The sequence below is a fragment of the Schistocerca gregaria genome, chromosome X (assembly GCF_023897955.1).
Source record: "Schistocerca gregaria isolate iqSchGreg1 chromosome X, iqSchGreg1.2, whole genome shotgun sequence".
In the NCBI taxonomy this organism is placed as follows: domain Eukaryota; kingdom Metazoa; phylum Arthropoda; class Insecta; order Orthoptera; family Acrididae; genus Schistocerca; species Schistocerca gregaria.
In genome coordinates this window covers 379218179-379234546 of record NC_064931.1, presented here as the reverse complement: position 1 = coordinate 379234546, position 16368 = coordinate 379218179, and the positions used below count along the sequence as shown (strand labels likewise).

The 16368-nt window shown below is 35.1% G+C and overlaps 1 long non-coding RNA gene across 1 annotated transcript in view; it reads right to left on the bottom strand.

Moving 5' to 3' along the window:
• The window catches only part of LOC126298985 (uncharacterized), a 120963-nt gene extending 105350 nt beyond the window's left edge, over positions 1–15613 (bottom strand). Inside the window, exon 1 of the long non-coding RNA XR_007552702.1 lies at positions 15527–15613. This is a non-coding gene — a long non-coding RNA (uncharacterized LOC126298985). The remainder of the gene's footprint in view (positions 1–15526) is intronic.
• Positions 15614–16368: the final 755 nt, after the last annotated feature.

Below are 16368 nucleotides of genomic sequence, written 5' to 3'. Positions count from 1 at the left end.
ATTCGATTTCTATGGTCACACATGTTCGAGTCTTTTAATATGAGCTTGTTCTAAGGATGTTTGCTCAGTTCCTCAATTTTGAGAATAATACAGTCACTGACAAAGTAAAGTGCCATGATCAACATTTTGGATACAGAGCTTTCCATCAGAACAACAGAGTGACGTGGCGCAGTGGTTAGCACACTGGACTCTCATTCGGGAGGACGACGGTTCAATCCCGTCTCCGGCCATTCTGATTTATGTTTTCCGTGACTTCCCTAAATCGTTTCAGGCAAATGCCAGGATGGTTCCCTTAAAAGGACACGACTGATTTCCTTCCCAATCCTTCCCTAACCCGAGCTTGTGCTTCATCTCTAATGACCTCATTGTCGACGGGACGTTAAACACTAACCACCACCACCACCATCAGAGCATGAATGTAATTAGAGATTATCAAATCACTGTGCAGAAAATCACTTGCAATTTCAATGATGGTGGCACCATGTGAATACATTGACAACCACAATAGGTGATGTGCCTTTTTGGCAACTGGTGAACCACTCAGGCAGATGTGCGGTAGATGTGAGACTAAATGGTACCTGTCATATATCTGGCATCATCACCTGCTGGTGAATATTATACTATTACACTATGCTGTTATGTGCAAACATTGTTTGTCTGCATGACAGAATGTGACCTATACATTTCAGAAGACAATGCACTACCAGAGTGCTTCCAAATAGTGTCAGAATGGATTGATGAAAAGTAGCAGTGTGGCCATCCAACACATCTCATTTCAGTCATAGTGTTCCGCCTGAGTTTCCATTGAATGAACTGTGTGCATTTTAGCTTATCAATGATATGGAGAGGGGATGCCATTGTCCCTTCCATTACTGATGTTGGGAGCAAAATGTAAAAATTAATTAAGAATTTTAGATTAGTGTGTTTTGTATTTGGAAGTATCACTCATGACTGTAACTTGAAGTGAAACATTGCAAGTTTTATTGTGTGATTTAACTCCCTGTTGTACAGTGCGATTTGCTTTTGCAGCAGTGACGTTAGACAAAATAAACTATTCTTTTGGCAATAGATAGCCACGGTAATATTAGTATCTTATATTTAGTTCATATATCTACCAAAGACTATGTAACACAGAAATGTTGTCTGATCCTTGATGAAGTGGGTAGATTTTGTTCCACATCCTTGTGGTTCATCACTATATGGATTCATGGAATTTGAAATAAATAAAAATTTATAAATACTTTTGCTAGTGCTGAGATATACCATGTTTTATTTCTTATCCCACAGGGTTATCCTGAATAAAGGCATCTAAATTCCACAGGAAGTTTAATGAACAACTGATTGAATTAATGGTTTGGTGTAAAGAAAGTGCTTTTGTTAGGTATCATGAGAAAAGCATGTGTACGAGAATTGCATACAACGATGTAGTCAGAACAGATTTCTGTCACCATGGATCTTTTTATTGTTGTCAGAACTATAAAATTTCAGTTCTGTCAAGCATTTGCACAGTTTTGTTGCCAGTGTTTCATGCACTTCATTAAATATAATGCCAAGTTTTATTTCACTAATTATATTACCAGTTTCAGCAACAACCTACATACATTACCAGCAGTAAAGTCACCAAATTGCAACTGTTATTTTCGACTGAATAGCAGCAAGTGTTATGGTCCATTTAGGGCTTAGACTGTCCAACAGTTAACATCAATTTTAATCAAGTAGGGCATATCTGTAAAAAAGTGAATTCTTTCCCTCAAAGAAGAATAGAATAATTCCCATTTCTTTATGATAAGGTTCATAACAAAAATGAAGGAAATGAATGCATCAGAAGTTTCAGTAGCTAGATGCTCAGATGATCCAGTTTCATCATCAAACAGAGTTAAGTCAATGGTTACATACACTTCAGAAGAAATTGCAATTGAAGAAAAAATGGCAGCAGTTCCACCCTTTGAACCTACAGAAACACTACTTGTGCACCAACCTATGTGCAGTTCAATAAAAATATCATCATAAGCAGAAAGGCCAGCTGTGACAGCAGTAAGACCCCTGGAACCCACAGTAACAGCAATCTTATCCCCACCTACAGTCAAGTCAATAGCTTCATCATCTTCAAGGGAAATGACAGCATCAGCTCAAGGTAAATCAACAAGCATGTCAACACCTTCATCATCTTCAGTGATGAAGGCAGCATGTACTGAGAAAAATCAACATCCTCTCAGACAACAGCAGGTAAACATAAAGTTGTGCATCCTCCTCATTTGAAGGATTCTTTAACCAAATGTAAAGTTGTGTGTCCTCCTCATTTGAAGGATTTTTAACCACAGGCTTGAGAAAGAAGAAACCACCAAAATAGGTAATAACCCAAACAACTTACCCATTTTTCATCAAAACGTAAGGGGAATAAGAAGCAAACTAGATCAATTAGAAGTTAACATAAATGACAAAAACTTTATGGACATTAGATCTTATGTTTCTCAGAACACCATATTACAGAAAGAATTGAAATGTTACTTATACAGGGTGGTCCATTGATCGTGACTGGGCCAAATATCTCACGAAATAAGCGTCAAACGAAAAACTACAACAAACGAAACTTGTCTAGCTTGAAGAAGGAAACCAGATGGTGCTATGGTTGGCCCGCTAGATGACATTGCCACAGGTCAAACGGATATCAACTGCATTTTTTAAAATAGGAACCCCCATTTTTATTACATATTCTTGTAGTACGTAAGGAAATATGAATGTTTTAGTTGTACCACTTTTTTCGCTTTGTGATAGATCGTGCTGTAATAATCACAAACATATGGCTTACAATTTTAGATGAACAGTAGGTAACAGGTAGAATTTTTAAATTAAAATACAGAACATAGGTATGTTTGAACATTTTATTTTGGTTGTTCCAATGTGATACATGTACCTTTGTGAACTTATCATTTCTGAGAATGCTTGCTGTTACAGCGTGATTACCTGTAAATAACACATTAATGCAATAAATGCTCAAAAAGATGTCCAACAACCTCAATGCATTTGGCAATACATGTAAAGACATTCCTCTCGACAGCGATTAGGTTGCCTTCCGTAATATTCACACGTGCATTGACAAAGCACTGACGCATGTTGTCAGGCATTGTCGGTGGATCACGATAGCAAATATTCTTCAACTTTCCCCACGTCATATCCGTTGAACATGCAGGCCATGGTATGGTGCTTCGATGACCAATCCCCCTGTCATGAAATATGCTATTCACTACGGCTTCAACCACACGCAAGCTCTCTGCTGGACATCCATCATGCTGGAAGTTCATTGCCATTGTCATGCAGTGAAACATCTTGTAGTAACATTGGTAGAACATTACATAGGAAATCAGCATCCACTGCACCATTTACATTGTCATCGATAAAATGGGGTCCAATTACCCTTCCTCCCAAAATGCCACACCATACATTAACACCCCAAGATTGCTGATGTTCCACTTGTCGCAGCCATTGTGGATTTCCTGCTGCCCAATAGTGCATATTATGACAGTTTACATTACCGCTGTTGGTGAATGACGCTTCGTCGCTAAATAGAACATGTGCAAAAAATCTGTCATCATGCTGTAAGTTCTCTTGTGCCCAATGTCAAAACTGTACACGATGTTCAAAGTCATCATCAGGCAATTCCTGGTGCATAGAAATATGGTATGGGGGCAATCAATGTTGATGTAGCATTCTCGACACCCACGTTTTTGAGATTCTCGATTCTTGTGCAGTTTGTCTGCTTATGAGGTGCAGATTAGCCGCGACAGCAGATAAAACACCTACTTGGGCATCATCATTTGTTGCAGGTTGTGGTTGACATTTCAGATGTGGCTGGACCCTTCCTGTTTCCTTAAATAACGTAACTATCCGGCGAACGGTCCAGACACTTGGATGATGTTGTCCAGGATACCGAGTAGCTTACATAGCACATGCCCGTTGGGCATTTTGACCACTATAGCCATACATCAACCCGAAATCAACCTTTTCTGCAGTTGGTAAATGGTCCATTTTAATGTATCATGAAGCAAATACCGTCCACACTGGCGGAATGTTACATGATACCACGTACTTATATGTTTGTGACTATTACAGTGCCATCTCTCACAAAGCGAAAAAGTGGCCCAACTAAAACATTCATATCTCTTTACGTACTACACGAATAGTTAATACAAAATGTGGGTTCCTATTTTAAAAAATGCAGTTGATATCAGTTTGACCTATGGCAGCGCCATCTGGTGGGCCAACCATAGTGCCATCTGGTTTCCCCCTACAAGCTAGACAGATTTCGTTCTTTGTAGTTTTTTCGTTTGATGCTTATTTCATGAGATATTTGGCCTGGTCACTATCAATGGACCACCCTGTAGACAGTTACAGCCTTGCCACCTACTACTGTGGAGATAGCATGGGAAATGGTGGAGTAGCTATTTTCATTAAAAGTAACTTAATTTTATATATGTAGATGTAAGGAAATATTGCACTGACCAACAGTTGGAAGTATGTGCAGTAGAAGTGACATTAAATGGTTGAAAATTATTAGTGGTTACAGTCTACAGGGTACCAGGAACCAATTTCATAGTCTTTATGGTGCAGTTCGAATTGTTACCATCAAGTGTATTTTTTTTAAAAAAAATAATGACATTATTTTACTTGGGAACTTTAATGTCAACTTTGTAATCAAATGCAACAAAAAAGTAGAGCTCCAGAATTTGCAGAGTTCCTACAATCTTACATCAGTGGTTGACTTTCCTACTAGGATCGCGCTTCACTGTCAATCTCTGATAGACAATATCTTTTTAGATGTAAGTTTATACGAGAACTTCATTGTCATCCCAATCTTAAATGGCATACCAGACCATGATGGACAACTCCTCCCTCTACATGACTATAGACCTCTCAAGAAAACAGTCCCATCCTGCAAGGCAATCAGACCTATGAACAAAGAGTCCCTGAAAATTTTTATTCATGAGCTGCAGCATGAAGACTGGAATTCAGTGCACAGAGTAGATTATGTTGATACAAAGTTTAACATATTCATAAATGAATTCCTATCCTGCTTTGAAGAAGCTTTTCATAAAAAGATCCATGAAGAAGCCATGGATCACAAAGGGTGTTGGAGTCTCATGTAAATGTAACAGGAAACTTTATATTGCAACCAGAGGGTCCAGGGACAGAGAATTTATTATCCATGATAAAATGTATTGTAAAAAAACTAAAGAAGGTTATTCAGACATCAAAAGCACTGTATTATGTAAAAGAAATTGATAACTACAATAATAAAATGAAGACTGTCTGGCAAATAGTTAGCAAGGAGACAGGGAACAATAAAAAATGACTTGTAGAAAACTTAAAAATTAAACACAAAGGGAATCTTGTTCAAAATCCTGAGATCACAGACTTTGTACAAAATGATGTCCCTAGGATAATCATTCAAATGCATATTAGACCTATTACAGTATCAGAAACTGAAAGAAAAATTGTCTCCATGAAAACCAAGAACTCCTGTGGAGTAGTCAATATTTCTACAAATTGTTAAAACAGTATTGTACGTCTGTAAGCGGTATACTGTGTCATATTTTCAATGCCTCTTTGCAACAAGGAATTGTTCCTGATAGACTAAAGTATGCTAACATGAAGGCTCTCTTTAAGAAAGAGGAGAAAACTGGTGATACAAATTTCAGACTAATATCTCTCCTGACTGTTTTTTCAAAGGTACTAGAAAAATTTATGTATGCTAGAATTTTAGAACACCTATACAAATTCAATACCCTTAACAAACATCAGTTTGGTTTCTGGAAAGGTCTGTCAGCTGCACAAGCTATATATGGCTTTATAGATAAGGTTTTGGAATCTCAAAATGAGAAAATGGTGACAACAGGGTTATTTTGTGATTTATCTGAAGGCTTTGACACTGTGAATCACCAAATACTATTACTGAAGGCAGACCATCTAGGAATAAGTGGTGTGGCAAACAACTGTTTTCAACCATACCTGACAGATAGGAAACAGAAAGTAGCCTTAGATAAGTCACACAATTTGTGTGGTGGAATGATTTCATCAGAATGGACAGAAATAAATTGTGGAGTTCCTGGGCCTTTACTGTTTGTTCCTGTTATTTATAAATGATTTACCCTATTCTACCATGATACAGTGTAATTTTAGCATCTTGACAGATGACACAAACACAATGGTTAATGATCATAAATGGGAAAACGTCCAAGAGTCTGTTAATATTATAGATTTAAGGAAATGGTTTACTGCAAATGGTCAAACCTTAGTAAGACTGATTATATTCAGTTCATCCCACCTGCCAAAACTGAGGAAGAAATGACTGTTAAATATGCCACACAGGTCATAGAAAGAGTGTAATTAACAAAGTTTCTAGGCGTGAAGACTGACTGTAGAATAAACTGGTCCCATAGCATTTTAGATCTTTACAACAGACTCAGCTCTTCAATTTTTGCAATGCAAATCATCTCTGATAGCGCAAACTTAAGCATTAAAAAAGCAGCATACTATGGATACTTCCATTCTTTGATGTTGTATGGAATTATTTTCTGGGGAATCAACCTCTTGCAAAGAAAATATTCATTGCTCAGAAGCGTGTCGTAAGAGTGATGTGTGGTGTAGACCCTAGATGAAGTTGCAGAAGCCAATTCCAGAGTCTGGGATTTCGTACAACTACTTCTCGTTACATATATTCACTTATGTGTTTCATAAGTAAAAACACTGATTTATACAAATGTAACAGTCAATACCATCAGTACAACACAAGGAGGAAACATGATTTCCACACTGAAGGTAAAAATTTGAAGGTTGTGCAGAAGGGTGTACAGTACTTTGGTATAAAGTTATTTAATGCTCTTCCTCCAGAAATCAAATGTGAAATAGGCAACAAATCTACATTCAAAGAGCTTCTCAGGCAATTTTAGCCATGTCAGTTTGGAAGAGTTTATGAAACACAGAGAGGAACTGCCTCAACACAAAATAAGATGTATTAGCATATAAATTGAACATTAAACTGTACATTCTTAACTCTTTTAGTGTTAATTGCTTATATTTAACTCTCTGGGTTATATGACCTTTTCACATTTAATTTACTATGTTTTATACTTTGTAATCTGTAGGCCAAAGGTTTCTCATTTCATCATATTGTGTTATGTATCATTATAGTAGTTACGTAACTTTCTAATCTTTATGTGTGAACATAGTGTATAAGTACTTGTCACTGGCAATGTAAAAACTGACACACACTACAGCCATGTGAAATTACCACCGTTGGATCCATGGTGTAAGAAATAAAATAAATAATAAATAAATGATGCTGCAGTAATGGTTTGGAAAGTTCATAAGGATCTAAAGTATGCAGCTTCATTATATTTTTGAATTTTTGTGCAGTTTGGGAAATTCTGTAATATGTATATCCTAAGTCATCATTCAGTATCACAAATTTTCACAAGTATCAATCAGTTGGTGACATAACTTACCATTGTTGATAGTCTAGAACATGGTGCACTTACAGTAGACTGGAAAAATATGAAGTATTAATTTGTGATATTATTAAGACATGATGACAGTAGAGATAATGCTTTTGATGTTCGGTGTTCCTCTTCAGACAAGTAAATGGAGACTCATAAACAATGGTTAATAAAGAAGTTTGTAAGTTATATCCTAATTAAATGCTTCTGATTCAACATATGTAACACTACAAGTTTAAAGAATAATAAAAAAGGGTTTAAATGTTCATAGAGTCCTTAATATGAATATTTTCCAGGTGGACTAAATGTTAAACATCAGAAAAAAGGTTATACAAGGATGATGATATACCTTCAGCATGCAATACACAATATTACTCACCTAAAAATATCTGGAAGTACTTTAATATGATCTAGATTATACACATCATTAGCATTTTTGAAAACATATTCTCTGTGGAATGGGCTATCATATGTGAGTAAACGCAACACTTGTGTTTCATCTGGTTCACCCTGTTAAATGAAATTTACAGTTACAAGACATACCTAAAATCCATAAAAGTAACAAAATAATCATGTGCAATGTTACTTATTATTATTATTCATGACTGAATAATACTATATTTCAAACTTGAGACATCATAAGTACTGTACAGTAGATGATTAATATTACACTATTTTGCTAGTACTCAACAAATGTAGTAGAGACCAATATAGTTGAGAAAATGGAGGTATGCTAGAGGCTGTATGGAAAAACTGATGTAGTGTGAGGTAAGGCAATAGCTTGAATAAATAACTGCAGTAAAATAATAGACAAAAATTTGTACATAGCGTGCACAGATATAAAACCCTGACATAATGGTAGTGTCATCAGGAATGATGGGAGACCCTATCCTGTACATATTACACACAGAAATTTCTACTAGTTGGTGAGTTTCTTTATATTGTTGAACCAAGATGGATGAAAGGTAAAAAAACTGCGTTTATATCAATCATTACTTTAGCAAATTTATCTCATCTGCATACTGGTTTAAATATTTAATTTTTTCTGAATATAATATGTGAAAAGCCACTTAACATCATTGATGCAAAAATTACAAATGGAATAGTGTTAAACCAATTTATTTCCTCTTATCTATATATTAGTGATGTTCATCTTCCATTTTTCAGAAATAAACAAAATTCTGCATCAAACTGCAGACTCTACTTTATCTTACACTTTAACTAAGTCGACCAGCTAGTATTATATACACCTGAAGTTTAAAATGGATTCTGACCAATCTGTTGTCAATTCATGTTGCCTACACAAAGAATTGAAAGACTTGTTGGAGGAATAAAAGTCAGGACAAGTTCCATTACTGCACATGAACTAAATGCTGGACTGTCAATTTTATATTAAGTTACTCACTGAGATAGGGAGATTCATATCACACATATTTTGTATGAGAACAACATACAGCCTTCTTGGTACCCACCCATTCTCAGGTGATGTCTTCTATTGTCAATTTCTGGAATACATTCAGAACAAAGAGTAGAAAACATAGAAGTTGTTGTGACTGACTGAGCCAGTGTGTGCCTGTGTTGTTGTGAGTTTTGTGTGTGTACTCATTGGGTTTTGTTTTATGTTGTAATCTTTCAAAATAACACCTCCTGTTTATCAAGATTATTTGGAACCTCAGGGGGGGGGGGGAGAATTTCATGATTCTGTATTGAAGGGAGAAATATCTAAGTGGGAGCAGTCTAAAGAAGATTCATATTAAAGTTAGGTGCAGTTTGCTGCAATTCTTCATCACTGATACTGTTGCTACAGACATTGCTATTTTATTTACAGATTCATTTTGTTTTACCTGTCTAAAGGTCTTCTTTTTTACAGATAACACGTATGATGAATTCCCCCATTCAACATATGACTGGATTCCAAAACTTGTTTTGAGGAGAGGACACAATTTCCTTGCAAAGCAAGCAGGAAAGAAACAATGTAGTATTATACTGATTAATACACACCTCTTTGCATGACAGAATACTTCAGACATTTCCATAAAAAAATCAGTTAGGTTCGAAATTTTTCCTTTTTTGTAACGATAACTATAATTTCTGCCATCTTTATTGTAATACAGCTATTGTATGAAAGAACTGAAATCAATATGAAAAATAAATCTTCAAGTGTGATATTTTTAGCATGTATTATCCTTTAAGATAGGCAAACACAAAGGCACCAGTAACATTTTAAATAATGGCATAAATGGGTGGTTTTCTAATCCAAAAAGCTTTCTAATTCGTTGGAACTCAAAGTGTTAATAGAACAAACAAATACGAATAGCTCATCCTGTAGGCATGACGCAGATGGCTTCAAAGACCTGTGATTAGTCAGTATGTACCTTATGTATAGTCAAAATTGCATACACAGTTGTCAAAATAATGAATTATTATGCTACTTCAGATTTAGAAACAGATTCTTGTGTTTTAAGGACATCCTGAACATTTCACTGAACCAAAATATGGTGTGGCCATGAACGAAATAATAATAACTATAGGAGATGAGGGCTGAGTGACTAGCATTCCTTGTGCCAATAAACAGACCGCATATTTTGATTAGCTATGAGTGTTATCAAAGTTGGTAGAAGAGTGTTTTGATTTTCTATTTAAGTATTCAAATACGTTTTCTTAATACCTTTTATTTCTGACAAGTATATAAATCATGACTGAGCATGGACTGAGAGTGAGAGACAAAAAAAATTAACTACAGCATTTATGGTTATGAAACTCCTGCTTCTCACAGCATATTGTAACACAGATGGGGTGGAGTAGCAATATATATTATTAGGAAAGTAGAGGATAGGATACCACTGACATGTGGAACCGTGCAGAAATGTATTATGAAGTGTCTGCTATAGAGATGACGATACAAGAACGGCTGTATTTGCTAGTAGAACCATATAGATCTCCAAGCACAGGAGTGGGTTGTTTCTAAAGCAACTGGGCATGATGCTACAAAAGGCTCTGAAGAAATTCTCATACTTAATAGTCATGAAGGACATTAATATTATTACACTGAAAGATAGTTCAATTGACAGACACCTACATGATTGAATCAATAATCAGTAACTAGAAATGCAAGTAAAAAACCCTGCATGATTCAGCAATAACTCAAGAGTTATTGATACGTGATGTATGAGAAAAGTAAGGTTAATTAAGAACTGACTAAAACCAAGCCACTAAAGAGAATTACCAAAAGAAATTTGAGAAACTGTAAAACAGATCAATAAGAGTGGCTAAGTTACAGTACTTCAAAATTGGTATTGAAATATGTGATAGTGTGGCAAGGATTTGAATTACAAAAACATAAAATTAAATGGAAGCTCTGTCACACTCATGGAAGTACAACTGTGAGAAAGAAAGGCCAAGAAATTTTGGAGCCAAACAAAGTCAGTAAAATTTTCAGTAAAATTTACATAGCACTGGCAGCCAATCTCACATCACAGAATTCCTCAAATGTCAAAAACTAAAGAAACTGTAAGTGTAACATAATTCAAATTTATGATGTACAGCTGAATGTTTATGGGTTGTTGCTAGAGCATGTAGAAATTGAGAAAAGTATTATTCTGAGCAGTGGCAGTAACAACAAATATTTCAGTGGCAATCTCTCTCACTAATAGGAAGCAAAGTAAAAGTTATGGATATAAATGCTACTAGGACAGTCTAAGATGAAAATGCACCAGAATGTATTGTTGCATGAGACAAAAGACTAAATATTTCTGGAAAAAATTGTTAAGACATGCATTACACAGGAGAAACAAACAGACTATGCTTATTCAAAAGTGATTTCTAACATGTCCTTAATGAGGGCAATGTTTACTACAATGAGTAGGTGCACAATGCATTTACTATAAGAATCTCTGTAATAATGTGAAGATAAGACATCTGTTTTCAGCTTTCTAGTTCATTGTAGCTCGTGTACCTGAGAGTGCAGAATACTGACATTCAAATTAAGAAATATAAAGAGTAATGGCTCCTAAATGATTTTGACAGCTGTCACATGATCTAGAAATATGTGGAGAAAGACAGACAGACAGAATTATTAACATGAATGTGTATTTTGCAGAAAAGAACTTAACTTACACAATATATTTTCTGTCTTCCAACTGCAATCACTTTCCCAAAGCCAATAGCTGAAAGGCAAAATTATTTCAGAAATTTATATCAAAACTGTATTAAGTGTCTTAGAGGTAATAGGGCAATGAATGTTAATCTTGGAACAGGCAAAATATTCAAAATATACAGACAAGAGCATGTCATTATATTTATTTATTTACTATTGCATACAATAATATATCAGATACATGTTTACATTTTTTTACAAAACAAACAGGATGTATAGTAGTGTAATAATATTGTTTCTGTATAGTAAAATAAATTCTATTTTAGTTACTTAGTTAAATGTTGCATAGATCATTTTAATGTTTTACAAAGCAGAGCTCGTTCTGTATAGGAACTGTTCAATACATTGTCCATCTTGAACTTAGGAGAGTGTACAGTGACACATCATCTACAGTCTTGTACATTCAAGTACACATGTAAACTGACATAGAATGTCAACAATTCGTCATTTCCTGCATGTCCCTGATTTGAATTTGTAGTAGTCAACCACATCACTTATGAGAAAATGAAAATATTAATTTTGAGCGTCATGTAATATATGGGAGGCAGCAGAGAAAAGAAGGGAAGGAAGATCATGAGGATGAACATTAATTCATAGAGAAAGAGAAAAAAGTCATGGGGAGAGGAATGGCTGGAAAAGGTAGAAAAGCACAAGAGCATTATACGGACCTAGGTAAGTCAAACCTATTTTAGGAAGGGATGTTCTGGGCTCATGTACTGTGTTAAAGGAAACGGCTGTTAAAAACAGAGCCGTATCAATCAATCATATTAATGAATGTAGTGCTATAAGTGGAATTGTTTGACAGATGTTGCTGTAAATAAGGTGTCATAACATACATATTTCAAGAAATACAATATCAGTATGTGAAAGTAAATATCAGTATGTGGATGGTTTGCAAAAGCTATTAGCATATACAGTCCTGCAGCACATACTAGCAGTGTCAGCCATTATGTAAGCAGTGAGCATACAAATGTCATGAAGGTAACAAAATGAGTTATTAGTGCAAACAGTGTGTTTATGTCTAGATCTCATAAACTGGTGCAGGTAGATGTTCATAAGCTGACAATTATAAAATCTAGACCTGCTGGCTGGCTATATATTTCTGTTATTAATGAAGTTGGTTAATTGTTCATTAGAAGTTTGTAAGGAGAAATAGCTTCATACAACATTTGAAATCAATGTTGCTGTTAGACGGGCATTTTATTCTATGGATGATTGATCGAAGAGATTTGGGTAGAAGCATATTGCTAATTGTGGGTGATAGGCTGTTTCTCTACAAGGTAGAGTACATAATATTTAATTCTAAAATAGATTTTGCCAATATTTTTACTTCTGACACTCTAATAAATACAGCTGATGACAAAGTTCATCAGTGAACAAATGTACTCTGCAGCTGTGGTTCTTACTCACAACTGCTTAAATCAATGCCTACAAGATGTAAATATGTCAAATCCACACTTAAATCGATATATGATCCTGTGGTACAATCAGCTGTGTTTTGCCGAAGTAAGTAATTACCATAAATTATCATTGCAAATGAAATTTATTCCTGAAAAAGAAGCGAATACCTACATGCCAAAAATTGGCAGTTATTCATGTGGGAAATGAACAGGGGCTACATGACCTTTCAGGCCTACTATAGGGATTTCCCAGTTGCAATTTCATCAGTATGGACATCAAAGAATTTGAAAAATTCTTCCTTGTTTGTTATTTTATATTCTTACAATCTATCATTTGGAAACTGGATGATAATGACATTTTGTAAGAGGATTAGCCTTGCAGTCCCAAAGGTTCACAGCCAGCCTGTTTGCACAACATTAGTTACAAACTTCCACAAATGAAAAAACGTCATTTTCTCTGTTGATGTTTCCCCTCTGACTTTGACAACAATACTTTTCTTTAAAATGTATTCAATTTTCCATTAGAAGAAATAACAGAAATTAAGAGTAAATAATGATGAAAACCATTGGAATTCTGGCTGTACTTCCTCCCCAAACAAATGATGTAGTGTCATTTTGAGAATTACTCGAAAGGCCTACAGTATCTTTCTTCATATTGTTTTTTAAATAAGAACAAAATGTCCATCTACTGCATAACAATATAACTCATCTAGTAGAATGTTATGAGTGCTAAAAATGTTAACTTTCAGCCAAAAGACCTCCTTCTAAAGTAGACAGCACAAATTCACACAAGCACAGCTAACACACACATGACCACTGCCTCTGGCCACTGAGTTCTCAGTGGTGAGAAACAGTTGTCATATGTGTGTGAGTTGTGTTCACTTGTATGTGTAGTGTATTCCTTAGAACGGCTTTTGACCAGAAGCTCATGTGTATACCTGTCTTTTTATTGGGCCAGTCTACGAACCAACATCTCCTCTATATGGTGAGTAACAATCTGTCTTTCTTGTAGTACTGTTGCTATTTCGCCATGGATTTTCCAGAATATTATGAGTGACATATTCAAATCACTTTTATAGCAACAGTTATCCATACAGGTAATACAAAGGCACGTAAAAATTTTATTACTCATTCAATAATTTTATAAATGCCTGTCAGAGTGGAGGTGTGCTAATGAAATAAAAATTGGAATTGTAAAAAAGATTCATGAGTATGGTTTTGAACAAATTTGCAAAACAATGTGAACCTGCAGTTAATGGCATCAGTGTTGGCACACTCTTCACAGTGAGCACAAAGTACAATATAACTTACAAGTGAACAGGCTTATGTATGTTGTATGAAAAATAATATAGGCCCTATGGAGGTGCTATAATCCAAGACAGCCGAGTAGAGAGGTTTTTCACTGATACTAGACTGTAAGTGGCTCACAGCATTTTTAAATAACTTTTCTGACAAATTCCTTTATGAAAATTACACTAAACTGTCTCCTATTTGTATGACTAAAAATTATTTACATTACTTTCAAACTCAAAATTCTCTTGAGCCCAGATGACTTCTATTTCCCTCAACTGGTATGTGACAAAGTAAAAGTGCTAGTACCTTTAAATTCCTATAATAATAACTACCTTGATTCACAATTTATTACCGAGATCTGTCACAGATGAACCAAAAACCTATTTGTAAGCTTTGTTGGTTTTATGTTTTGAATATTGAGTGGTTATGCACTCCTGGGGTGATATGCGTGGTTTCATTGACAGCTGTGCCAAGTTCCATTGCACTATTATTAGGTGTGTGGCATGTATATATCACATGAACTTAGAAACTTTTGGCCTGGGTGAGGATTCATAAATCATTTTCAGCATCTCAATATTTATTTAGATCCTGCCTGTCTTTAGTAATGGTGCAATTTTCAATCTAATCTTACTGGTTCCCTTAAAGATGAAAACACAACTAGCCAGCAAGCACATACACCACAGCATTCTTTTAAAGATGACCAGGCTCACCACATTTCAGTCCATTCTAATACATATGTAAATTCATGTGCAAACACATCCACTGACATTACACATAAAGTTGTACTGTGTATTGCACAAAGTACATTTTCTCATATTAAGAGAGCATAGCTAACATATAATTATTGTGCTAACATGTCAGATAGTTGCTTCATGGAAAATAAGAAGTGCAAAATTTGATATTGAGTCAAATTATTGTGATCACATAGTACGATTCTTACAAGCAGCACATATTTGTTATCATTTGACATGATTGCAGATACATACATATAAATGAAGTACAAAGGAACATACAGACAGCAGCTAAAGTAGGCACCAGTTCTTCACTTTCCTCAAACATAATGGAGACTTCCATATTAATATGAGATAATATTTGGTATTATACTAGGCTCTGCTTAATGTAGCATATGAATAGACAGGGAAATGTGATCCTCTGGCACCCACTTTATAAAGCAAGATACTCACATACATTACGACCAGCGTTGGTCTCAGAATACCAGAACACTCGGAAGTTTGTTGTAAGTAAAGTACCGACATCTCCAGGAAACTTATCCATAATTTCAATTCCCTTAAGACTGCGCCGGACTGATTCCCCAAAGCTCTGCACAAAGCCACTGCAAATAATAAAACCGTACGTAGAAATTCAAAGAACATCAACACAGAACATTAGTTTTTAGTTCATGAAAGCAGTATATGATAACACCTCAACAATTTATTTTAATTTCCAATACATGACTTGTTCATTTTGTTAGTTGGCACTGTACGAACTGATTGTCCTATGCTCTTCATATATACAAATTGCAAACATTTATCATTTTCTGTCAAACTACCTAAGTTATCTCCTACTCACAGGTACAAAAGGAAATGACACAAGTGGTCAGAAAAAAAGCTCAGGTATAAAGAATATTTACTACACTTTCAATAAATGGACCCATAGTATGACAGAGATATTTTCTGTATTACAAGTTGTTTGTGTTATCAGACAGTGGAGCGCACAAGGGTGGTACAATAGTCCTCAAAAACGGACAAGGAAAAGAAGGAAGCATTTTCCAATTTGTAATCTTGGACAATGCAAGTATATTCTACAGAAGTCCTTTTTTTTTAAAACCATATTTAGCATTTAGTATAGCCTGTGTTTCAATGTAGGGCAGAGGCTGTTTCATTCTCATCACATTTACAACAATTATTACACTATACCACATTTGTACATGCGAGCATCAATTATGTAGGTTTATATAACATAACTTCAGAAATTTAAAATGTGAAATGTTTTCATTAAATGAGAACGATTTTCAGTTTCCAATTAC